The sequence below is a fragment of the Dermacentor andersoni genome, chromosome 2 (assembly GCF_023375885.2).
Source record: "Dermacentor andersoni chromosome 2, qqDerAnde1_hic_scaffold, whole genome shotgun sequence".
Lineage (NCBI taxonomy): Eukaryota > Metazoa > Arthropoda > Arachnida > Ixodida > Ixodidae > Dermacentor > Dermacentor andersoni.
In genome coordinates this window covers 168229780-168254769 of record NC_092815.1, presented here as the reverse complement: position 1 = coordinate 168254769, position 24990 = coordinate 168229780, and the positions used below count along the sequence as shown (strand labels likewise).

The following is a 24990-nucleotide window of genomic DNA, read 5'->3' as shown; positions in this document are numbered from 1 at the left end:
ACGTATAGGTAACAGGCCGCGCTCACATTTTTATGCAGCATTGAACACGCTTCGCGTATTAGGATTGCGCTGCTCGAGACAGAGAGAAAGGATTGAACCACCCTGGACATTCGAGGACATCACATGCAACTTAAGTGTACCACGATTACAATCAAAGAGCTGCATTCCATCTGCAGAAGCCAAGTCATTAGTCCTGGAACACCTGATCACGACTTACGCGAATCACCTACAAGTATACACAGATGGCTCTGTCAAGGCAGACGAAGACCGCTGTGCAGCTGCATTCTACATTCCCTCTCTAAGATATACGTGGTCTGGCCGTCTGGACTGTATAGCCTCGTCGACAGTTGTGGAGGGCGTAGCAATAGCTTCTGCTCTGCGCAAACTAAAGACTTTGCCTCCGCAGAATGTGGTTGTCCTTACGGACTCAAAGGTTGCATTACAACAAGTATACCATGGTTTGCCATCCCTCAAGTTCCCACGCAAATCACTAGCCATCGTGAAAGAACTCAACAACAAAGGCTTCACAGTAAAGTTTCAGTGGATTCCCTCCCACATTGGTATCTCAGGAAACGAAAAAGCTGATGCGCTTGCATACGCAGCGCTCTATCATCCTCCCAAAATCAAGGCTCCAAAGAGTAATCAAGTGCAAAAATCTGACATTCGAAATCACTTTGCGTCGCTTTGGGTTCCACCGCATATGCCCTGCGTAACCAAGAGATTGCACCGAGAGGAAGCCACACTTCTATACCGAATAAGGACAGGATCTGCTAATACACCGGCCTGGTTATTTAAAACGGGGCGAATCAATTCTCCGAACTGTACGGCATGCAACGAGACAGGAGACATTGAGCACTTTTTGTGGTCCTGCCAGCAATTCCAAGATGAAAGAGACACTCTCCTGAAGAATCTGCAAAACAAGGACCTTCTGCATGCGCGCCTGCACCACCTTATATTTCCCGAGGGATCAGTTATAGCGCGCAAAGAAACTTCACGTCTCCTCATCGATTTCTTAAGAGAGACTGGTTTGATGGACATATGGTGAAACCCTTCAGCGGTATTGTGCGAGACGCTCAGGCGGAGCAATTGCCGGCCTTGTTCGCCAGGCTAAACCCGCCTGTTGCTACAATTCACCACCACCACCACCACCACCACAGTCCCTGCATTCTACCTTTGCTAGCTTACAGGCTAGAGACTTGGAGGTTGCCAAAGAAGCTCGAGAACAAGTTAAGAACAATACAAAGAGCGATGAAAGGAAAAAAAAATTAGAGGTAACGATAAGAAACAGGGAGAGAGCGGTGTGCATTGGAGAGCGAACGGCGATAGCCGATATTCTAATTGACATTAGGAGAAAAAAAAGGGAGCTGGGCAGGCTATGTAATGCGTAGGATGGATAGCCGGTGGAGAATAAGAGTTACAGAATGGGTGCCAAGAGAAGGGAAGCCCAGTCGAGCATGGGAGAAAACTTGGTGTGGTGACGAAACTGGAATCAGTTGGCTGACGACAAGGGTAATTAGAGATCGCAGAGAGAGGCCTCCGTGCTATAGTGGACATACACAAAGACTGGCGATGATGATGATGATGACTTGTAGGGCACATGAGCACTCCGTCAAGACGCTGTAAATGCTCAGGGAAAGTCGACGAAAAGATAATAATGTCGTCGAGATAACATGGACAGGTTTTCCACTTGAGGCCACGAAGAACAGCGTCAGTCGTTCTTTCATACGTGGCAGGAGCACTGCATAAGCCGAAAGGGAATACGTTGAATTCGTAAAGTCTATCAGGAATAGAAAAGGTGTTCTTTTCTTTGCAGCTTGATTTATTCTAATCTGCCATAGCCGGAACGAAGGTCTACAGCTGCAGAAGTATTGCACCACTTGCAAAAAATCAAGTGCGTCATCGATTCGCGGCATCGGATAGACGTCCTTGCGGGTTATGTTATTTCGGGCGCGGTGATGAACACAAACATGCCAATCCGACTTTCTTTTGTATTATAAGCTGCACTAAACCAGCTTTGATCGCACAGGCTTTTAGCAGTATGTTTAACTCTGTATTTACACCTGGCAGTTATAGGCACCCCATAAATGCGAACGATGGTTTGTTGCTGTGTGAAGACATAATCCTCATAATAATCCTCATAATCCTCATAATCCTGCCTCATAATCAGAAAGTGGTTTTGGCACGTAAAACCCCATAAAAAAGAAGACAGAAATGATATTGTACTTTCTCGAGAAGGCATTCTAGCATTGTTGTTAAAACTGGATACCAAAAACTCTTGTGGTCCTGATGAGATACCCAATGAGTTTTTAAGGCGTTTCTGTGAATGGATATCACATTTCTTGTCTAGAATTTTTGCAGTGTCATTTCGTATCGGGGTTGTGCCAGAAGATTGGCTCCTTGCACGCATCGTACCTATTTTTAAAGCGGGTAATAAGTTATTGCCGGAAAACTATCGGCCAATTTCCATTACATGTTCCGCGTGTAAAATGTTAGAACACATAATATCGAAACATCTGGTTGAATATATAGAAAATAACAACTTATTCTACAGTAAGCAGCATGGCTTTCGCCAACGTCTGTCAACAGTGACGCAGCTTTTTGAGGTGTCTCATGCTTTCGGCGTCGCAATTACCAACAACGAACAAATTGATGTTATAGCAATTGATTTTTCGAAAGCTTTTGACCGGGTGTGTCACAGAAAACTTATTGAGAAATTGTATAAACTTGGTGTTAATACGCAAATTGTGAAGTGGATCCATGCGTACCTTAAAAATAGAAAGCAATATGTTCAAATAGCAGGCGAAAGATCATCATCCTTACCTGTTTTATCTGGTGTGCCACAGGGTTCCGTTTTAGGACCAATTTTGTTTCTGTTATATGTAAATGACATTGCTAATGACTTGCATCCTAACATTGAACTGCGTCTATTTGCGGATGATCGCCTTATTTATTGTCGCGTTAAGAATGTAGAGGATCAAATGTTGTTGAACGAATGCTTGCAAAGAATGTATGACTGGTGTGTTACGTGGGACATGAAAATTAATTTCGATAAATCAGCTTACATGACTGTATCTAACAAGAAAACCCCGTTGCTTTTTTCTTACAGAATAAATAATAGCCCACTTCAACATGTTAGTAAGCTTAAGTATCTTGGAGTCACAATCACGCACAATTTGAATTGGAATGCACAGATTGAAAACATTTGTGGTTCTGCTCAACGCAAACTCGGTCTGTTAAAACGAAAGTTGAAAGATGCTACACCCGAGGTGAAGCTCAAGGCGTACGAAATAGTTGTACGGCCCACACTGAAATACGCATGTATAATCTGGGATCCGCACAAAGTGGGCTTGATAAATAAACTGGAACGAATTCAAAGACTAGCCGCGCGGTTTATCTTTAATGCTTATCAAAGGACGCAGTCTGTAACTGCGTTATTATCTCGTGCCGGTTCGCCCGAACTTGCAACGCGCAGAAAAATAGCCAGGTTGAAATTCTTGTACCAACTGTATAACAATAAATTCAATTTCCGCATTTCGATGGGGGCGAAATGCGAAAACAACCATGTACTTAAATTTAGGTGCATGTTAAAGAACCCCAGGTGGTCAAAATTTCCGGAGTCCTCCACTACGGCATGCCTCATAATCAGAAAGTGGTTTTGGCACGTAAAACCCCATAATTTAAGTTCAATTTGGACTCCAGACTATACTTGCGTCCCCCTGGACGAGTGTCCCGACGTACTAGTCACCCTCATGTTGTAATGCCACATGTGCCGCGCGTTGATGCCTTCAAATTTTCCTTTCTTGTGAAAACTATAGTCGATTGGAACAAACTTGACGCGGATGTATTTATTTAAACGCACACAACTGAATCATTTGAGCGTAAACTGTCATGTGTTTGCTGAATGCATTGTTTGTTTATTGCGGAACTGGTGTAACGTGTTTGTGGAAAATTCTTTTCCCCCACCCCTGTAACAGCCCGCAAAGGCTAACAGTATTGGAAATAATAATAATTACAATAACGACGGGTGATGACCATGAAATTCCAGAGGGGCGTATGATGTTCTTTTACAGCATATTAGCGACATCGGCCTCGACGGTTTGGTGCTCGGGTAGGCCGACGAGGTGGGAACGATGGCGGACAATAGTTTTGCCATTTACGTCGATGCGGTGAGTTGCGACGAAAGTCTGTTCGAGTAAAGACGAATTCGCGTCAAAGGATTTCTGGTGTTTTTTGAAAAAAATCTAGCAATGCCTGAGTCTGCAAAGAAGTAAGTTCCGGGCGGATGGAGTAACATATTTGTCCGGCCGAGGGGGAGCTTGAGAAGCATCAAGGGGGAAAACGGAGACTGGTTGAGTGTCTACGCAGCAAGTGACAGTGGCGCCTGGAAATGGAAAGATAATTTCTCGTATTGGGTATTCACAGCGGTGACGAACGCATAACGATGTTTGAAACGCACCAGGCTGCACAATGGCGTTCCTCCTAACCCACTACTTCCAGACAATAATCGCCATAATATAATTTTATGTTAGAAATCAAAGTACCAAATTTGTATCAGCAATATCTGTAGCCTTGAACAGTACTGAGGAAAAATTCTTAGATTTTTCTACATTCAACGTTAGAATGAACACTCATTTTTCAACTTCATCTCATTGCGCGATTCAAGCGCTCAAACGTATTTACGCATGCTCGCACCTTACCTATAAAAAGGGAACTTATGTGCTCTGAATGAATTTAGCCGCGACTGATATTCTTTCCTTGAGGACAAACCAAATAAATTTAATTTCGAAGTGCGCTATGATACGTTTATGTTATATCGAAAAAAGAAACAAGTCCATAGGACAACTTACATGTGGACACAAAGCCACATTAAAACACCGTAGCATGTAGGCGACACTACGGGAGCGGCCGCATGTGAAATCAACACTGCTATGTCCACCGCTGTAGCTGTGCGGCTATGGCGTTGCTCGATATCACGTCTTCCGCCTATAAAGCATGCCTGATAATACGATCTTGGTTTTAACTCCTACTATTCTATAATTAATTTAAAGGTTAAAAGGTTAAAATTTCGACCGCAATGCGTGATATCATGTGAGGCAATGACAATACTGCTAACCTTCTCAGAACTCATGAACAATGGCGTACAACAACCCCTCAAGCGAACACGTCTCCCTGTAGCTTTCCTCTGTAATTCTTCTATCATGCGCGTGATGTGATGTATTGTTGTGTGCATTCCACGCCGTTTGCTCTTTATATCCTCTGCTTTCTTTCTTCGTGTGTGCTGTTTACTCACGTTTAAAAATAATGTCATAACAATAACATTAAACTCAAGTAATTGCCCCGGCATCTTTTCTTTCACTTTAAGGGCGGTCACTCGTCCCATAGATTTACCCTTACACTGAAAAGTACCCTGAAAAGATTTTGAGGCTTCTTGACAAGCGTAGTGAGTCGCTAGATGAAGTGTTTCTCAACATTGAGTGACACATGCAAGCACTTCGCGTAAAGCATGTAATTTCTTTTAAGCGATTAAAAATTTGCATTACTATTAATCACAGCGATGCCGCTCCCCCTAGTTTCCAGCCGCCCCATCTCCTGCTCGGTAGCGGGGCTGCGTGACCTCAGTCGGGTAAGCTATCCGATTAGCATTTCACATTGCGTCAGCGGAAATTTTTCCAACTTATGGAGAACAAAGGTTGTTCGTAACATTTGGAATATTCGTTAATTTCCTTTCCTAAAAAAAGTAGCAGAAAGAGAATCCACAACGACAAGGTATCATCTCAGTCAAGTGCTACCGGCTCACAGAAAGGGTGATCGGGCTGTGATAAAACGTGCTTGGTGTTGACGCGACCTGCACGTGTCAGTGTTGGTGTCGAGGTTTGTTTTCGCGAGGACCGGCAACTAGTGATTGACGACGTGTATCTGCGACATTGTGTCCCTGTGCAAGGCAACAGGTAAGCAGAGTGGTTGCAGTGCATCGCACTGTCGCTATACTATCGGCACAAAGATATGCGAGTTTGCAGCCGCCGCTTCACGCCGGGTGATTACTACTACAATACCATGTTCGTGCAGAGATATGGCGCTGCGACACAACACTCGCAATGTACGCTGCTTAGGTAGCTGTCGCTGGGGATCGACAGCCAAGCGGATACGGGAGAGGTCGGAGAGGCATTGCGTGATGGTCCCAGAACGCCGGGAGTAAGCGACCCGACGTCACGTCATTACGCAGAGCCAGTGAAGGTAGAGCTTAGGCTCAGTCGCTCGGTGAACAAGTTGAGGAGGCAAAGCATGGCTAGAGAGAAGGGTACCTTGTAATCGCTCCTAATATGAGACGTTTTGCTAAACTGCGGTGCGAATGTGTAACTGCAGCTGTACCCTGCACCCCTTCAAAACTTGTGCAATCAATTTCTGAAATCCTTTAGGGCTGTACACATATTTCACTGTACACGATGGTTAGTCCGAAATAGACCTGCAATTAGAGAAACCGTAGTCGAAAACTAAGTAATCATACTGACCACTTTGTGCTCAATGAAATATCCGACGCGAAGGCTTAATATAGACAACCATTAAATTTCATTTTATGCAATTTTCGTGGTATTAACCACATGTCTTATCATATTTACTTGCAACATGAATTTGTACAAACAGAAAACTTAATTCTCCCTATCAACAATTTGGTCTTACAACTCAAGCGTAAGGGTGCTAGCCATGGAAGAAACCAAGCACAAACTTTTTACTCTGTAATGCCACACTAACTACATTCGAGGTACATAATACCTCTATAATGCTTCAGACGACGAAGATACTCCTGAGCACGTCGCTTTGTTTCCAAACATTTTCTGGTAGCTGATAGCAGCGACAATTGCCTGCACGTTGGTCCGCTTCATAAAGAGTGATGGAAGATTTTGTCAACTCACCACAATTTTGCTTGTGGGACGTAGTCTAGTGACATCAATCACCATTGAACTAACTGAAACACTGCTATAAATTCATTTCGTGAGAATAATTGCTCATCAAATATTTATATAACTCAACGACAGTTCTCGTATACGTTTATTTCATTAAAGTAAACTTTCACTCCGATCCCTTAAACTAACAATTGTTCTTTTTTCCTGTGTCACACGCTTCCCCTGCGACATCATCATCATCATCAACCTGGTTATGCCCACTGCAGGGCAAAGGCCTCTCCCATACTTCTCCAACTACCCCGGTCATGTACTAATTGTGGCCATGTTGTCCCTGCAAACTTCTTAATCTCATCCGCCCACCTAACTTTCTGCCGCCCTCTGCTACGCTTTCATTCCCTTGGAATCCATTCCGTAACTCTTAATGACCATCGGATATCTTCCCTCCTCATTACGTGTCCTGCCCATGCCCATTTCTTTTTCTTGATTTCAACTAAGATATCATTAACTCCCGTTTGTTCCCTCACCCAATCAGCTCTTTTCTTATCCCTTAACGTTACACATATCATTCTCTCCATAGCTCGTTGCCTCGTCCTCAATTTAAGTAGAACCCTTTTCGTAAGCCTCTAGGTTTATGCCCCGTACGTGAGTACTGATAAGACACGGCTGTTATAAACTTTTCTCTTGAGGGATAATGGCAACCTGCTGTTCATGATCTGAGAATGCCTTCCAAACGCACCCCAGCCCATTCTCATTCTTCTGATTATTTCAGTCTCATGATCCGGATCCGCAGTCACTACCTGTCCTAAGTAGATGTATTCCCTTACTACTTCCAGTGCCTCACTACCTATTGTGAGCTGCTGTTACCTTCCGAGACTGTTAAACATTACTTTAGTTTTCTGCAGATTAATTTTTAGACCCACCCTTCGGCTTTGCGTCTCCAGGTCAGTGAGCATGCATTGCAGTTGGTCTCCTGAGTTACTAAGCAAAGCAATATCATCAGCAAATCGCAAGTTACGAAGGTATTCTCCATTAACTCTTATCCCAAATTCTTCCCAATCCAGGTCTCTGAATGCCTCCAGTAAACACGCCGTGAATAGCATCGGAGAGATCGTATCTCCCTGCCTGACGCCTTTCTTTATTGGGATTTTGTTGCTTTCTTTATGGAGGACTACGGTGGCTGTGGAGCCGCTATAGATATCTTTCAGTATTTTTACATACGGCTCGTCTACACCCTGATTCCGCAATGCCTCCATGACTGCTGAGGTTTCGACTGAATCAAACGCTTTCTCGTAATCAATGAAAGCTATATATATAAAGGTTGGTTATATTCCGCACATTTTTCTATCACTAGATTGATAGTGTGAATATGGTCTATTGTTGAGTAGCCTTTACGGAATCCTGCCTGGTCCTTTGGTTGACGGAAGTCTGAGGTGTTCCTGATTCTATTTGCAATTAGCTTAGTAAATATTTTGTAGGCAACGGACAGTAAACTGATCGGTCTATAATTTTCAAGTCTTTGGCGTCCCCTTTCTTATGGATTAGGATTATGTTAGCGTTTTTCCAAGATTCCGGTACGCTTGAAGTCATGAGGCATTGAGTATACAGGGTGGCCAGTTTCTCTAGAACAATCTGCCCACCATCCTTTAACAATTCTGCTGTTACCTGATCCTCCCCAGCTGCCTTCCCCCTTCCCCCAGCTGCCTTCCCCCTTCCCCACTTCTTCCGGTGTTACCTGTGGGATTTCGAATTCCTCTAGACTATTCTCTCTTCCAGTATCGTCGTGGGTGCCACTGGTACTGTATAAATCTCTATAGAACTCCTCAGGCACTTGAACTATCTCATCCATACTAGTAATGATATTGCCGGCTTTGTCTCTTAACGCATACATCTGATTCTTGCTAATTCCTAGTGTCTTCTTCACTGCTTTTAGGCTTCCTCCGTTCCTGAGAGCACGTTCAATTCTATCAATATTATACTTCCTTATGTCAGCTGTCTTACGCTTGTTGATTAACTTCGAAAGTTCTGCCAGTTCGATTCCAGCTGTAGGGTTAGAGGCTTTCATACATTGGCGTTTCTTGATCAGATCTTTCGTCTCCTGCGATAGCTTACTGGTATCCTGTCTAACGGAGTTACCACCGACATCTATTGCACACTCCTTAATGATGCCCACAAGATTGTCGTTCATTGCTTCAACACTAACGTCCTCTTCCTGAGTTAGAGCCGAATACCTGTTCTGTAGCTTGATCTGGAATTCCTCTATTTTCCCTCTTACCGCTCATTGATCGACTTCTTATGTACCAGTCGCTTCCGTTCGCTCCTCAGGTCTAGGCTAATTCGAGTTCTTACCATCCTATGGTCACTGCAGCGCACCTTGCTTAGCACGTCCACATCTTGTATGATGCCAAGGTTAGGGCAGAGTATGAAGTCTATTTCATTTCTAGTCTAGCCGTTCGGGCTCCTCCACGTCCACTTTCGGCTATCTTGCTTGCGGAAGAAGGTATTCATTATTCGCATATTATTCTGTTCCGCAAACTCTACTAATAACTCTCCCCTGCTATTCCTAGTGCCTATGCCATATTCCCCCCCTGCCTTGTCTCCAGCCTGCTTCTTGCCTACCTTGGCATTGAAGTCGCCCATCAGTATACTGTATTTTGTTTTGACTTTACTCATCGCCGTTTCCGCGTCTTCATAGAAGCTTTCGACTTCTTGATCGTTATGACTGGATGTAGGGGCGTACACCTGTACAACCTTCATTTTGTAACTCTTATTTAGTTTCAAAACAAGACCTGCCACCCTCTCGTGAATGCTATAGAATTCCTGTGTGTTACCAGCTATGTTCTTATTAATCAGGAATCCGACTCCTAGTTCTCGTCTCTCCGCTAAGCCCCGGTAGCACAGGACGTGCCCGCTATTTAGCAATGTATATGCTTCTTTTGGCCTCCTCACTTCACTGAGCCCTATTATATCCCATTTACTGCCCTCTAATTCCTCCAATAGCACCGCTAGACTCGCCTCACTAGATAACGTTCTAGCGTTAAACGTTGCCAGGTTCATATTCCAATGGCGGCCTGTCCGGAGCCAGGGATTCTTAGCACCCTCTGCAGCGTCGCAGGTCTAACCACCGCCGTGGTCATTTGCTTCGCAGCTGCTGGGGACTGAGGGCCGGGGTTTGATTGTTGCGTTCATACAGGAGGTTGTGGCCAAGTACTGCACCAGGGTGGCCAATCCTGCTCTGGTGAAGGAGCGCGTTACCGTTTCTGGTCACCGGGATCAGGCCACACTCCAGGCCTGTTTATGCAATTTTATCAACACGCGGATTTTTTTTTATCTGGTGGAAAATGGTGCGACACCGGGATTCGAACCACGGACCTAGATTTGCGACATAGATTTGCGTATAAATAAAAGCTTGTAGCCCCTCTGCATAAAAATTCCTCTGGTAGCTTAGCAATTCTAAGGTCGGTGAGTCAATGTCTGTTACATCATTTATGATTCATTTTTACCTTCGCATCTATAAATGATTTTCTCAAGTCGAAATTTATCCCAGGCAGCACAGTAATTCACAGTGAATCTTCAGTGCATAGATGCCAAATAAGAACATTTCTGGCCGTTTCGAAGATCTTGAGGTTCAGAACTTCTAGTGCAGGTGACGGAAGGTGAAGTTGCCGCTGGAGCCTGTTTTCTACGAAGGGAGACTTCTTCCCCCAGGGAAACATTACATTCACTAGAACAGACAAGTTGTATATAGCAGGTGTTCTCCGCCGAAAAGTTATAATTGTTCTACGTTGGTGAGAAGAAATAAAAAATGTGGGTTACTTTCGATAAACCCACAACTTATTGATGAAATTGGGACACTCTATTGAGTTTGCAGTGTCACTGACAATTGCCAATGCGATATGCGCCAAGAGTAAATATAAAAGAAATAAAAGTACCGGGAGGATTGCCCGTACCAATGCAGTAATTAAGAATGAACGCACAAATAGCAAGAGTATCTGCTTTGGACCAGGTCAGTCGCTGGTACTGTCGTGACCTCTAAGCCGCATTTAATCTAAACTCTTAAGATCTGTGACCTTTGCTTACAAGTCGTTAAATTTTAGTTTATGTTACTGCCCTCCTAAGAAGCGTTATTTTACTCTTGTGTTTTGCTTACCTCTAGGTTGTGGATTCTCCACCTGTAAATTGAAATAATATCAGCCCAAGATTCCTTCACGTTTCTCTCGATAGCTTAACGGACTCTATTTAGCAGTACCCTTTCGTGCCATTAGATAATAAAAAGACAAAACATTACCTTCTACGAAATACGAGTCAAACTGCCGACATAGTAATCTGTGGTGGCGCTCGGTTTTCTTTTTCTATCTCGATCATTGCATTGATGCAGCACTGCAGAGGCCGGTGTCTCTCAATCCACATTCCTTTGACATTGCTTGCGTCATGACAGGAATATTGAGTTTATTCATTTTCTTTTGTTCTAGACTTCTCAAATCCTCCGAAGCCAGTGACTTAGCACGAAATCCTCCTACATAATGTGGCCACAAGATTGCACATTCTTTTTTGTTTCTATTACTATATTTTTATTCTATTATTTCTATTATTAGTGCGCACTCGATCAGTTTTGATTAAGTCTCAAAGCAGAAACAGCTCATTTACAGCTAAAATGTGACGTAAACCCGTTATTCCACGGCTGATACAATTTTTTTTGTACCTCGCTGCTTCCGCAAGCAATACAGAGCTTTATAGAAAACTTACATACAGCAAACATAAAGGTCAAGTGATCTTGCAAAAAAAAATTGGACAACTCAATGTTATGAATACTCAATACCGATGATAGTCGTAAATCATCGGCGAAAATATCTTTGTGTATTGTTATACATTTATTAATTTATACATGAAATGCATTCCCTAATTTGATTCCAGGACTTCATTGTCTCTACTGTCCGCCAGCGAACATGCAAATCATACCGCAATATTTCCCCCACAAAAAAGTCTAACTAGAAAGAAATATTAAGGAAGAACTCGAACACGAAGGAGAATGGTGTGCTAGCATGTTAGCAAATGATGTTAGCAAGACTAAAACATGTATCTTACGGCTACTAAAAAACTCCTTATTAAACTTGTAAAAATAAAAGATATGACTCCATACATTCAAGTACAACAGAGAGAATATTAAATAAACGTACTGGCTAAAATAATTCAAGCTTCCTTTACGCTGTATCAGGCAAAAACTGAGAACTCCATATTTTTGTGTATTCCGTAACAATTCTTTTATTGCTCAGAATAATGGGGATATACATGTTGATATTACTTCGAATGCCTGACACATTGAAAAAAGAGCACTTAGCCTCGTGGCACTTTCAAATTCTGTAGCACAATGATGAACCATGGTTTAGATAACCTGAGGTATTTCCATTTCAGATTGGACGAGATTATAAAACTGTTTGTATAAAGCACAGCAACCTATCTAGTAATAAGCCCTACCTTTGCAGCATCTTCATAACAGCGAACAAAATCAATGTAGCCCGGCTTAAAATACGTTCAGAATTGCAGCACTGCATAAATTTTACGGCAAACGTACAATAGAGTGCATAGGGACTAATAATACAGAATCGTTTCCCGTTTGCGATAAAGAGCAGTAGGAACATTTCATGCAGCTTAAAAAAGTGATCAAACAGAAAATTTTCGTCATTCACATGATGCATAGGCCTACAATGCATTTACTTTGTGTGCAACAAAAATCTTTTTTTTTATTGCGATAAAGGCTTGCCCTTAAGGCATAATTCTTGGGGCGTATATGTGTATTATATGTGTGCTGTGAGGCCTGTGTTGTGTATGAATTGAAGCAGTGTTTTGTGGAATCTGTTGTCATGTATCCAGCGGTCATAGCTGGTTGTCACACTGTAGCGGAGGCCGGCTTGCAGTAGGAGACGCGAGCGTTCCGATTGTAAACCCGTACATGTCCATATTAGGTGGTATGCATCTGCTTCCACCACAGGAACGGAGCAGTATAGACACGTAGCACCCAGTAGTAAATGCGACCAGTTCCATCTTTAGACAACAGCCGGTGTGAGGGCCACCCAGGCCCGAAGCCTCCTAAGCACAACTTCCTCCGCCCTAGTAAGGTGAAGCGGGAGGGAGCAGACACACGGTGGGATAAGAGCGCGTTTGTCCTGCCGGAGAACATTTTTACGAGCTCGCAGCGAGTTACGGGGTTGGGGTGGGAGGAGAATAGGTGGAGGATCAGGATTAGGAGGGCAGTGTCCCTGCTGGTCAGCAGCAATGTTGTGAGGGTTCGCTGCATGGCCTTGAATCCAGTGTACCTTGATGCAAGTAGCGGTGTTACTATTCATAGTGTGTATTGCCTCGCAGACTTCCATCACCTTATCAACCTTCTTGAGTTCCTGAATAGCTGCTAAAGAAGCAGTGAAGATATCTAGCTGCTTGATGGTAGGCAGCTTAGATGTCACATATTGCACAGCGTCCTGGATGGCTTGAAGTTCCATTACTAGAGCGCTGGCTTCCATAGATAAATAGCGCTAGTGGCCGCTGATGAAATTATGCGTAGTACTCAGGAATGATGTCCTTCCGCCGTCTGGGAGAATGGCAGCATCCGTATAGACTTTGCAGATGTTAGCGCATGATGCATCGACGATGTTGTGTTCGTCAATAATACCTGTTGTATCACTGCGTCGTAACTTCGTTGGCTTATTAGTTGTGATGCTGGTGAATTCCCAGGGAGGCATTGGATAGGGCTGATTGTCAATCCGAGAGCCGCGTTGAAAATGAGCATGCAACGCAGCGACAGCCGGAACAAGTTGCTTTTTTATTTCACGTGCTTTTTCACATTGCAAAATTAGCTCTGCAATTGTGTTGAGCTGGGCATGTTCCTGTAAGGTTGGTATCGGTGTGATGCGGGGCAGTGCTGTGATTGTGCGCATAGCATCGCAATTAATCGTCTCCAACTGTGCCAGCTGTGCTAAAGTCAGCCGTTGAAATTGTGCCTGATATAAAATTCGTGGATCCAAGACTGCACGCACCAACCGTCGAGCTACGTCAGTACGAGCTCCAGCTGCTTTTGCTGCAATGCGACGAATAAGGTGAAAGGTTTTTGTTGAACTCTGTCTGGTTTTACGGAGCCAGTGTGCACCACTGCCGGAGTGGTGAATATCGAGACCCAGTATGCGGACCTCAGAAGCCTCAGGGATTGTCACTGCGCCGAGTCTAAATGTAAAGGGGTGCTGCGTGATTCTTGTGCGTCCTTTCTTGTTGGCCACCACAATATAGCTTGATTTTTGGGCGAAAATGTCCAACCCTGCTTTCTGAGCGTAGTTGTTCAGAACTTCAACTTGAAGCTGTTGAGTTTGTCTAGATATATCTTCATGCACGGACCACAAAGTGACGTCATCCGCATAGATTAAGAACCTCACGTCTGAAATCCGATGCAGTTGCCAGGCTAGAGGTATTATAGCCCCGTTGAAGAGAAGAGAATTCTTTTATTGCACTAATACAGGACAAAAGCTTCACTGTTCTATTTCTTATGCGTACTCTGCACCATTCCGTTTTGGAATGCATGCACGTGTATACGCAAATTATTGTAATAATTTTCTTTTGTGTTGCCATTATTTTGTTATTGTTTTATTTTTTCAAGTCTAAACATTTCATACAACAGTGTGCTTCAGGTATTATACTTTTATAACAACATGCATCAGCCTATGACTAGCAGTAATCCTAAGGGTTCAGAATATTCAGAATAAATATCAGTTCTTCATTGTAGGGTCTTTCACATGAATCAATTAAACCACCCTTCCTTCCTTCCTTCCTTCCTTCCTTCCCTCCTTCCTTCCTTCCCTCCTTCCTTCCTTCATTCATTCATTGATTAATTAATTCATTCATGTATTCATTCATTCATTCACTAAACAAATTTCGTTTGATCTTATACCTCGTTTTTTACTCATATTCCAGATCCCCAGCTCGGTTAAACCAGCCTGTTGTCGCATCTATTTTCATGCACTACTTTAGTGCGCACTTCCCAGGTCTCCACGTGGTTCTGTGAAACCGTATATAGAATATAGACAGCTGCTAATGGTCTAATACATTACTTCCTACATTGCTTACAGCAAGATCCTAAAGGAAAATATCCACACATGAGAAAGGGAACAGACATAGGCTCCGGCAGTTATATTGCTTTATTATGTTTGATTACCTTTAACTTATATGCTCGATCATATGTCCGCCTTTTGAAAAGTTACTGTTATGTGTCTTCTGATAGTGTCTTCTGACGTGTGCCCACTTTCAGCTCCCTTAAATGTTAATAGAAAGCTAAAAAATTTGTAACTGCCATCGCCTAAAGTTACCTTTAAATTTTTGACATAGGCGAGTAGCATTCTAATGGGTTTTCCTTCACAACAGGTGGCTCAGAAGCAGGGCCAATGCCTATCATTTGAGCGACTACATTATTATCGACAATTCAAAAGCGCTGTACTATTTGCCTATGTATTTTGGCTATCTTGCGATAGTTGTACCTTGCAATAGCTGTAGTTTGCTGATGATAAAGGACTCGGGTGAACGCATGTGTGTTATCGTTGTTTTCAAGAGATAAGCCAGCCGGTTGGGTTTTCCAACGAAACGCACCTACCAGCGGTATAAAAGTCTGTCACTGAAGCACAATTTCATTCCCAGTAACTTTTGGGCATCAACAGAGTACGTATCTCAAACTTAGTCGCTTACCAGCCGGCTACGGTTGTGCGTTCGTTGTGCTTATAAGGTGTACTAGCCTGCTGCGTTCTTGTGGTTTATGATTTTTTTGTGGAATATGTGCATGTTTTCACGATCGTGTTGCCTGTTTGTTAGCGTCCTTCCCCAATGAGAAGTAACGTAGCTTTCTGTGGAGAAAATTTGGACGCGTCCAACATTCATGCGATTACAAAATAGATATCAAATGCGTCACATTCGGCTATGTGTCACTAATTCCACATTTTGAGCATGGCCTTGCAAAAATAACATGCATTCATCTTTCCTCTGGAACCAAACTTTATTGCTGTAAGTGAATTCCAAATAATTAGAAAGACAAATGCGAACGAACCAAAAATGCAAGGAAATACTTATTTCGAGCTTAGAAAAAACCTAGTGGTTTTTATAAACACCGATGTGCTTAATTTTTTACAGCGGCCCGTGTCAGGGGAATGCAAACGAGTTTAAAATAGTATGCTAAAGCTAGGTCAAAATAGTTATTATTCCAAACGTTATGAAGGCGGGTATGTTTGCCTTTGAAGCCGGCGGTTCCTATAACTATCCTCCTTCTCGCAACCCTAAAATGTGCGTGCTCTCGTTATTTCGCTGACAGGTGCATCAAAATGAACTCAGCGGCATTTTTCCTGGTGCTGGCACTAGCTGTCATCGCTTCTTGCATCGCTTATCCCGCAAGTGAACACAGCGAGAAAGGTAAGCACAGATGCTCTAAGCACCGCAGTGAATTCAGGGGACCTTGAATGAAGTATGCCATTAATTGCGTAGATGACACCTAAACATGCTTTGTTAGGTTTGTGGTTGACATTAAAAATTCTGGTTTAAGAAGCTTACAAAATATACGTCTAATCTTTTGAACCTTTCTCATATCGAGCATATGAGGTTCGTGTAAAGCTTTTTTGATCTTGTTCGTTTCGCTGGTATATCCCTCTTTCAAGACAGATTCACAGACATGTGCTACCTTCAGTATTTTGTAACGTCTCATTTAGCAGGCAGCAGTGGCTCACACATGGAGTGTAACTGCGGACAACCAGGTCTTGAGCTTTTGTCCGGCTACGACGACGCTATCATAGGATAGGGCGCTCACGTATCTTGCTATATCAGCACATTATAAAATGATAGGTCCCCATTAATCCTAGCCATTAGCCATACATTGTGTCTATCCCAATAGGGAACTATGCAACATCGGGACGTAAAATCACATAAATTTTAGTACACCGGCAAACATAGCATAAAACTTGAAAGCACGCCGATTCTAGTATTATTATTGGACACCCGGGCCCAACCTACACTCACACGAAATACCGGAGGCTGTAGTAGCCGCATGTCATCCTTGAAGCAACATAATGTTGGCTTGTATCTTAAAGCAGATTATTTCCTTGAACTTATAAGCGATGGTCTGACTATGGTAGAATGAGAAATATAATCATTTACATATTTTTGAAGAGAGAATAACTTGCGAAGGACCTATATAAGAGCTAAAACACACTTAATAATTTCTATATAAGCGCTGCCATGCGTAGCGTGTATGTATAATTTCTTGTACAATGTACTTACGTATTGTTTCTGTATGTAGCTATGCATATTGAGACGTGTACTTCATCGGGCAACCACGTTTCGCCGCCTAACGAATGTAATCGCACAGCGTGGGACGCGCCTGCGTGTATCCGAAGTTTCTGGAAAGTTATCGATGCTTCTATCCGCTGTCTGTTGTCGCCGAACCTTATGTTATCTGATTTCATCTCCTGACGCGAATGGTGTAGAACTTTGTGGAAGGCACGCGGGTCCGAACGATTAGTGTGGAACATTCGACGGCTGTTCTTTAAAAGCCGACGCGCTTGACCCGCTGATCAGATTTTCGACGATCGCCGACCGTGTTCGCCGCTATCGTTGTGCTATAAGTGTAGCCTGTTTTTGTGGGCACAGGTTCGCCCAATAAAAGATAGTTTTGTATTCCACCGTATTGCTGCTTTCTTCACCGTTACTACCACGTGACAGCTGGTGGAGGTGCTTGTGCGTTCATGTACCGAACGCCCCCGCAAAGCCGCGACCCAAGCCCGAAGCCCGAGGACAGAACCAACATCGCCCAAGACCAGCGTGCTAGCCGCAGACTGCGAGGACTGCCCCCAGAGCACGGACTTCTACCTGAGACGACAAAGAAGATCGTGGTCAAGACAGCCCCGATGGCTGCCCCAGCGTCCCCCGTTATCCTACAACAACCTCGGGACCCATCAACCTTCCATGGAGCAGCGACTGAAGACCCAGAATCATGGCTGGAGACCTACGAACGCATCGCGACGTTCAACAATTGGGACTCCGACGACAAGCTGCGGCATGTCTACTTCGCCTTAGAAGACGCCACCAGAACTTGGTTCGAGAATCGAGAAGCCACCTTAACGACGTGGGACCTGTTTCAAAGCGGCTTCTTGCAAAGGTTTACAAGCGTCGTGCGAAAAGAGCGAGCCCAAGCACTACTAGAAACCAGAGTGCAGCTGCCAAACGAGACGATCGCGATCTTCACGGAGGAGATGGTCCGTCTTTTCCGGCTCGTCGACCCGGAAATGTCAGAGGAGAAAAAAGTCCGCTTCTTGATACGGGGCGTCAAGCAAGAACTTTTCGCAGGACTTATTCGTAACCGGCCGAAAACCGTAGCTGAGTTTTCTGCAGAGGCATCGACGATCGAGAAAACTCTGGAGATGCGCACCCGGCAATATAACCGCCAGGGGCTCGCGCCGCAGTACGCCATCCAAGGACTGGATTCTGGCGACCTTCAGGAGACCATCAGGGCCATTGTGCGCGAAGAACTGCGCAAGGTCCTGCCTTCGTCGCCGCCCCAAGTGGCTTCGATCGCCGACATTGTGAAAGAAGAGGTGCACCGATCGCTTGGAGTTCCTGAGCTGCAACCATAATTACCGCAGCCCCAGACAGAAGCGATGACATACGCCGCCGTCGCACGCCGTCAAGGTCCCCCTCCGCGACCACGCCAGGGTCCTGCAACGACTCAATTCCGTCGTCCGCCGCACCGCCGCCAGCACGCCCACCCGTCGCCCAGCGCACCTACGCGAGGAAGACGGACATTTGGCGAGCCCCCGACCCCCACCCGCTCTGCTATCACTGCGGAGAAGCCGGCCATGTGTATCGCCGATGCCCATACCGGGAGATGGGACTGCGAGGTTTCGCCGTCAACGCTCCGCGCCCGCAGCAGGGTGAACGCCCTCGCGATATCGCCGACTACCTCGCCGCTACTCAGTGGAGCTCTCGACGACCGTCGCGTTCGCCAACACCAGGCCGCTACCTCTCGCCGCAGCGCCGACCATTCACTGACCCAGCCCGGGGCCGGTCAGCGAGCCCATATCCGGAAAACTAAAAGCAGCAACCGATGGAGGCGCGGTTGCTGTCCGTCGAACTGACGAAGACCCTCCGCCGCCGACGAAGACACCCAAGAAACTACCTCGACGACATAACGACACGCCGCCGTCCCGACGAAGTCTGGAAAGAAAGAATGCGACGACGAAAGACGACCTGACGACGTCACATACCAGCCACAGGTCAACGCGACGCAGCCGTGATCCGACGCCAAGACCTAACTGCAACGCCAGACAAAGAACCACCGACCTCGAGGTGCTTCTGGACGGCCACGCAGTTACCGCCTTAGTGGACACAGGGGCTGATTACTCCGTAATGAGTGGACACATCGCCGTACAGTTGAAGAAAGTTAAGACCGCATGCGAAGGCCCTCAAATTCGGACCGCTGGAGGACACCTCACCACGCCGACTGAAATCTGCACGGCAACAATAACCGTTCATGACCGGACTTACCCTGCCACCTTCGTTATCCTCCAACAGTGTTCACGAGACGTCATTCTCGGTATGGACTTCCTGGACCAACACGGCGCAATCATCGACCTGAAGTCAAAGTCAATAACGCTGTCGGAAGATAAAGCGATGCCGCCGGAGAGCCCTCGTAGTCACCACGCCTTGAGTGTGCTCGAAGATCAATGAGCATTCCGCCTCGCTCCAGCATTGTTATTTCGGTCGGCACCGAAACACCCGCTGACGTAGAAGGCGTCATCGAAGGCGACCAACGTCTACTGCTAGACCGTGAAATTTGCGTCGCAAGAGGGATCGCTCGATTGCATAGAGGGAAAACTGAAGTGTTGCTGACAAACTTCAGCCGAGAGTTCAAGCACATCAACAAGGGCACGACGATCGCGTACATCGAGGAAATTCTGGAAACCAGCAACGCGTTTGTCCTCTCAGATTCTGCCGCATCTACCCCGACGACCATGGTTCCCGAACCAGACTACGACATTAATCCAGGTCTCCCCGTGATTAAGCAACAGCAGCTCAGAAGTCTGCTCCGACGATACAAAGGCTGCTTTTCGACGTCATCGAGGATTCGACAAACACCAGTCGCCAAGCATCGCATAATCACCGAGGAGTGCGCTCGTCCACTCCGCCAGAGCCCTTACCGAGTTTCGGCGCGAGAACGTGAAGCTATAAGAGAACAAGTCGGCGAAATGCTGCGCGACGACATCATCCAGCCGTCGAAAAGCCCGTGGGCATCCCCTGTTGTCCTGGTGAAGAAAAAGGACGGAACCCTACGTTTCTGCGTCGATTATCGTCATCTGAACAAGATCACGAAGAAGGACGTATACCCCCTTCCACGGATAGACGACGCATTGGATCGGCTCTGCAACGCTAAATACTTCTCGTCGATGCACCTCAAGTCAGGCTATTGGCAAATAGAAGTCGACGAAAGAGATGGCGAAAAGACCGCCTTCATCACCCCAGACGGCCTCTACGAGTTCAAGGTTATGCCATTTGGACTGTGCTCGGCGCCTGCAACATTCCAACGCGTGATGGACACGGTTTTAGCAGGAATGAAGTGGCAGACCTGTCTCGTTTACTTGGATGACGTCGTTGTCTTCGCCTGAAATTTCGGCGATCACCTTAGGCGGCTTGCAACAGTACTAGATGCCATCAGGTCATCAGGGCTCACTCTGAAGCCAGAAAAGTGCCGCTTCGCTTACGATGAGCTTCTGTTCCTAGGCCACGTTATCGGCAAGTCTGGAGTCCGCTCCGACCCGCAGAAGACAGCTGCCATTGCAAAGTTCCCGCAGCCCATCGACAAGAAGGCAGTGCGTAGATTTCTTGGCATGTGCGCCTACTACAGGGGATTTGTCAAGGGCTTTTCACGCGTCGCTGAGCCGCTGACAAAGCTAAATAAATGTGACGTCGAGTTCAAGTGGGAAACGCCGCAGGCCGACGCATTTCAAGAACTCAAACGACGCATGCAGTCACTGCCCGTACTTGCGCACTTCGACGAGCACGCCGATACCGAAATACACACTGACGCCAGTAGCCTAGGCCTCGGTGCCGTCCTAGTCCAGAGAAAAGATGGACATGAACACGTGATAGCCTACGCTAGCCGGTCGTTGTCAAAAGCGGAAGGCAATTATTCTACAACCGAGAAGGAATGCCTCACCATCGTTTGGGCTACAGCGAAATTTCGCCCTTACCTCTATGGCAGGCCATTCAAAGTGGTCAGCGACCATCACGCGTTGTGTTGGCTAGCTAACTTAAAGGACCCTTTAGGACGGCTGGCACGGTGGAGCCTCAGACTACAAGAATACGACATCACTGTAACATACAAGTCCGGACGAAAACACTCCGATGCCGATTGCCTATCACGCGCCCCCATTTACCCGCCGCCGCAAGATGACGAGGATGACGACGCCTTCCTTGGAATAATAAGCGCGGAAGACTTTGCCGAACAACAACGAGGGGACCCGGAGCTAATAGCCCTAGTCGAGTATTTGGAAGGGCACACCGACGTTGTCCCTAGGGCATTTAAGCGTGGATTATCTTCGTTCACGCTTCAAAACAACCTACTCGTGAAGAAGAACTTCTCACCAGTCCGCGCCAACTACCTTCTTGTTGTTCCGTCGGCGCTGCGTTTAGAAGTACTGCATGCCTTACACGACGATCCTACCGCTGGGCACCTAGGATTCTCCCGGACGTTGTCGAGGATACAGGAAAGGTATTACTGGCCGCGTCTGACCGCCGACGTCGCCCGTTACGTCAAGACATGCCGATACTGTCAACGGCGCAAGACACCGCCGACAAGGCCAGCAGGGTTACTACAGCCGATCGAACCTCCTCGACGACCATTCCAGCAGATTGGGATGGATTTGTTGGGGCCGTTCCCGACGTCAACATCCGGGAATAAGTTGATCGTCGTGTCGACAGACTATTTTACCCGCTTCGCTGAAACTAAAGCTCTACCAAAAGGCAGCGCAGCCGAAGTGGTGAAATTTTTCGTCGAGAACATCCTGCTGCGACATGGTGCCCCAAAAGTCCTCATCACCGACAGAGGAACGGCTTTTACAGCAGAGCTCACCCACGCCATTCTGCAATATAGCCAGACAAGCCACAGGAGGACAACTGCCTACCGTCCGCAAACGAATGGGCTTACGGAGCGGCTGAATAAGACCCTCGCCGACATGCTAGCGATGTACGTCGACGTCGAACACAAGACCTGGAATGCCGTCCTGCCGTACGTAACATTCGCTTACAACACAGCGGTGCAAGAAACAACACAGATCACGCCGTTCAAGCGGCAGGGTTCTACGGCAGGAACCCGACGACGACGCTCGACGCCATGCTGCCGCACGTCACTGACGAGGAGAACCTTGACGTCGCTACCTACCTCCAGCGCGCCGAAGAAGCCCGACAGCTCGCCCGCCTGCGAATCAAGAACCAGCAGAGGACCGACAGCCGACATTACAACCTCCGACGACGCTTCGTCGAGTACCAGCCCGGTGACCGTGTTTGGGTTTGGACACCTATACGCCGACGAGGACTGAGCGAGAAGCTTTTGCGTCGCTATTTCGGACCGTACAAGATCATCCGACGTATTGGCGCACTGGACTGTGACGTCGTGCGAGACGGCATTTCGCTATCACAGCGGCGCCGCTCACGACCTGAAATAGCCCACGTTGTGCGACTCAAGCCGTACTACCAGCGTTAATGAACTTTGGGGCTTCGCGTAACTGACCTTTGGACTTTGTTTCTTTTCGTTGTTTTGTTACTTATGTTTAATAAGTGTCCTTTTGTGTTTCACTCTCTTATATTTGTAGCATCGGGACGATGCTTTTTAAGAGGGGGGTATTGACACGTGTACTTTATCGGGCAACCACGTTTCGCCGCCTAACGAATGTAATCGCACAGCGTGGGACGCGCCTGCATGTATCCGAAGTTTCTGAAAAGTTATCGATGCTTCTATCCGCTGTCTGTTGTCGCCGAACCTTATGTTATCTGATTTCATCACCTGACTCGAATGGTGTAGAACTTTGTGGAAGGCACGCGGGTCCGAACGATTAGTGTGGAACATTCGACGGCTGTTCTTTAAAAGCCGACGCTCTTGACCCGCTGATCAGATTTTCGACGACCGCCGACCGTGTTCGCCGCTATCGTTGTGCTATAAGTGTAGCCTGTTTTTGTGGGCACAGGTTCGCCCAATAAAAGCTAGTTTTGTATTCCACCGTATTGCTGCTTTCTTCACCGTCACTACCACGTGACAATATAATGTGTCCAACTTCTGTTCGCATTGAAAGTCAAAGTGATTCTTTTAAATTATTTTGTAGAAGTGTACATATATAAGTCCACACATAATAAATGCTCGCCCACTCATATCTGACCTGTTTTGCGCTCATCAGCGTTCACTCGTGGAATTTATGACAGAATCCTTCGCTTAGTGGTTGCGAATATCGCGGCGAATCGCAGGCATAAACTTGTCAAAAGAACCAGAATTTTAACATATGAGTAGCTTGCAGTTCAAAATCATTGACATTTTTTTTCAACGTGCTGAATGTTGCTTGGCTGGAGGACATCCCCAAGACATGTATTCGAGACGTACACAGTGCTTAATCCAAAAGCACACGTATTCGTTTGCTGCTTCCTTCGCCATCCTTTGTCTACATTCGTGCTGTCAAACATCATGGATCATTCAGAGCCAGATCGCACGCTAATATTCCGCTTTTATTTACAGACGCAGAACCGAACTCACTCAAGCAAGAGGGACGTGCCTTAGAAACACTGGGAAAGATTTTGCAAGGAAAAGATACCATGACTGAAGGCCATGCAGCCCTGGCGGAACTCGCGAGTCAACTAGGGGCCTTCCATGGCACGGACACCCAACTGGATGAGAACGCCTCTGAGTACTTTTTCAAGAAGCTCCGGAGGATAGTCGAGAATGTCGCTAAGGTAGTTGTGATAAACAAAGCTGTTGGTGCCGTCGCTGGAATGATTGGATAAATCTGATTCCTAATGTGAATTAGCATCTTCGCTGTATAAAATAAATGTGTTAGAATATGACCGACGATTTCTGCGTGTTTTCCCTTTTTTCGCACAGATAAAACTACGATCTAACAAAAGAACATTTCACTGAGTGCCACATATGTAAGTTGCCCTTCTCTCGCAGGATGTTGTGACTACCTTTTTGAATATTAAGATACAATAGCTCAAGTACAAGTGTGCACAACATTTTACGGTACACTAAATGCTTGTTCAGGAATGTACTTTGGCCTACCTGGTGTCATACTATTAAACAGAACAGCGCTCGCTGGAAGCATCAGTGCGAACATAAATCACGATAACACATCGTACTATAAACGGATATCTTAGCGCATATATTCGGACATTATGAGCATCGTCAATTTTTAACATGTCTATCTGACAGGAGTATTCTGCATTTTTCTTTGGCAGCTAAACAAATATTAAAATTAACAATAAAGACATACACCGGGGTTGTTTGATGTAAAGAGCTGGTGACGCAAAATTGTGCTTGAGTCTCGGGAACTCAGTGCAAGCAAGAAAGCCTGCACAGGATTATGTACAGGATTATGCACAAGATTATGTGCTCGTGTTAGCCTGCACATAATCGTTATATGCACGTGGCATACCATGTGCTTCGATGGTCACTCCATATAGATACTGTTGACGCTGTGAGGTTGCTGATGCTGTCGACGCTCATGTGTTTCCTGTGAGCTGTAGAAGGCGATGACACAGCCATTACACAACATATCGGTATAGCAGTGCGTTCAATGGGGCTGGTTGGTTCATCTTTAGAATAAAAACCGGAACAGCGCAGCACAGGACAGGCGAGTAAAGAGCACAGTACATACATAGCGCTGTGTCCTGTGCTTTTTACTTGCTCGTTCTGTGCTGCGCTGTTCCTGTTTTTATTCTAACTAACGGTATACCATACGAGAAAAACTAACGTACCCCTCAAGACGTAGGAGTTGAAGTCACGCAGTGGCTCCGGCGGAACATTGAAGTGCAACGTGGG

The 24990-nt window shown here is 45.9% G+C and overlaps 2 long non-coding RNA genes across 2 annotated transcripts in view; one reads left to right on the top strand and one right to left on the bottom strand.

Annotated features, from left to right (window-relative positions):
• The window catches only part of LOC140215971 (uncharacterized), a 106881-nt gene that overhangs the window by 7684 nt on the left and 74207 nt on the right, over window positions 1-24990 (bottom strand). The gene's annotated exons all lie outside the window — the stretch shown is intronic.
• Window positions 15493-24024, top strand: LOC126540488 (uncharacterized). Its single transcript, XR_008614509.1, has 3 exons — window positions 15493-15593; window positions 16237-16334; window positions 23692-24024. It is a non-coding gene; the product is annotated as an uncharacterized lncRNA (long non-coding RNA).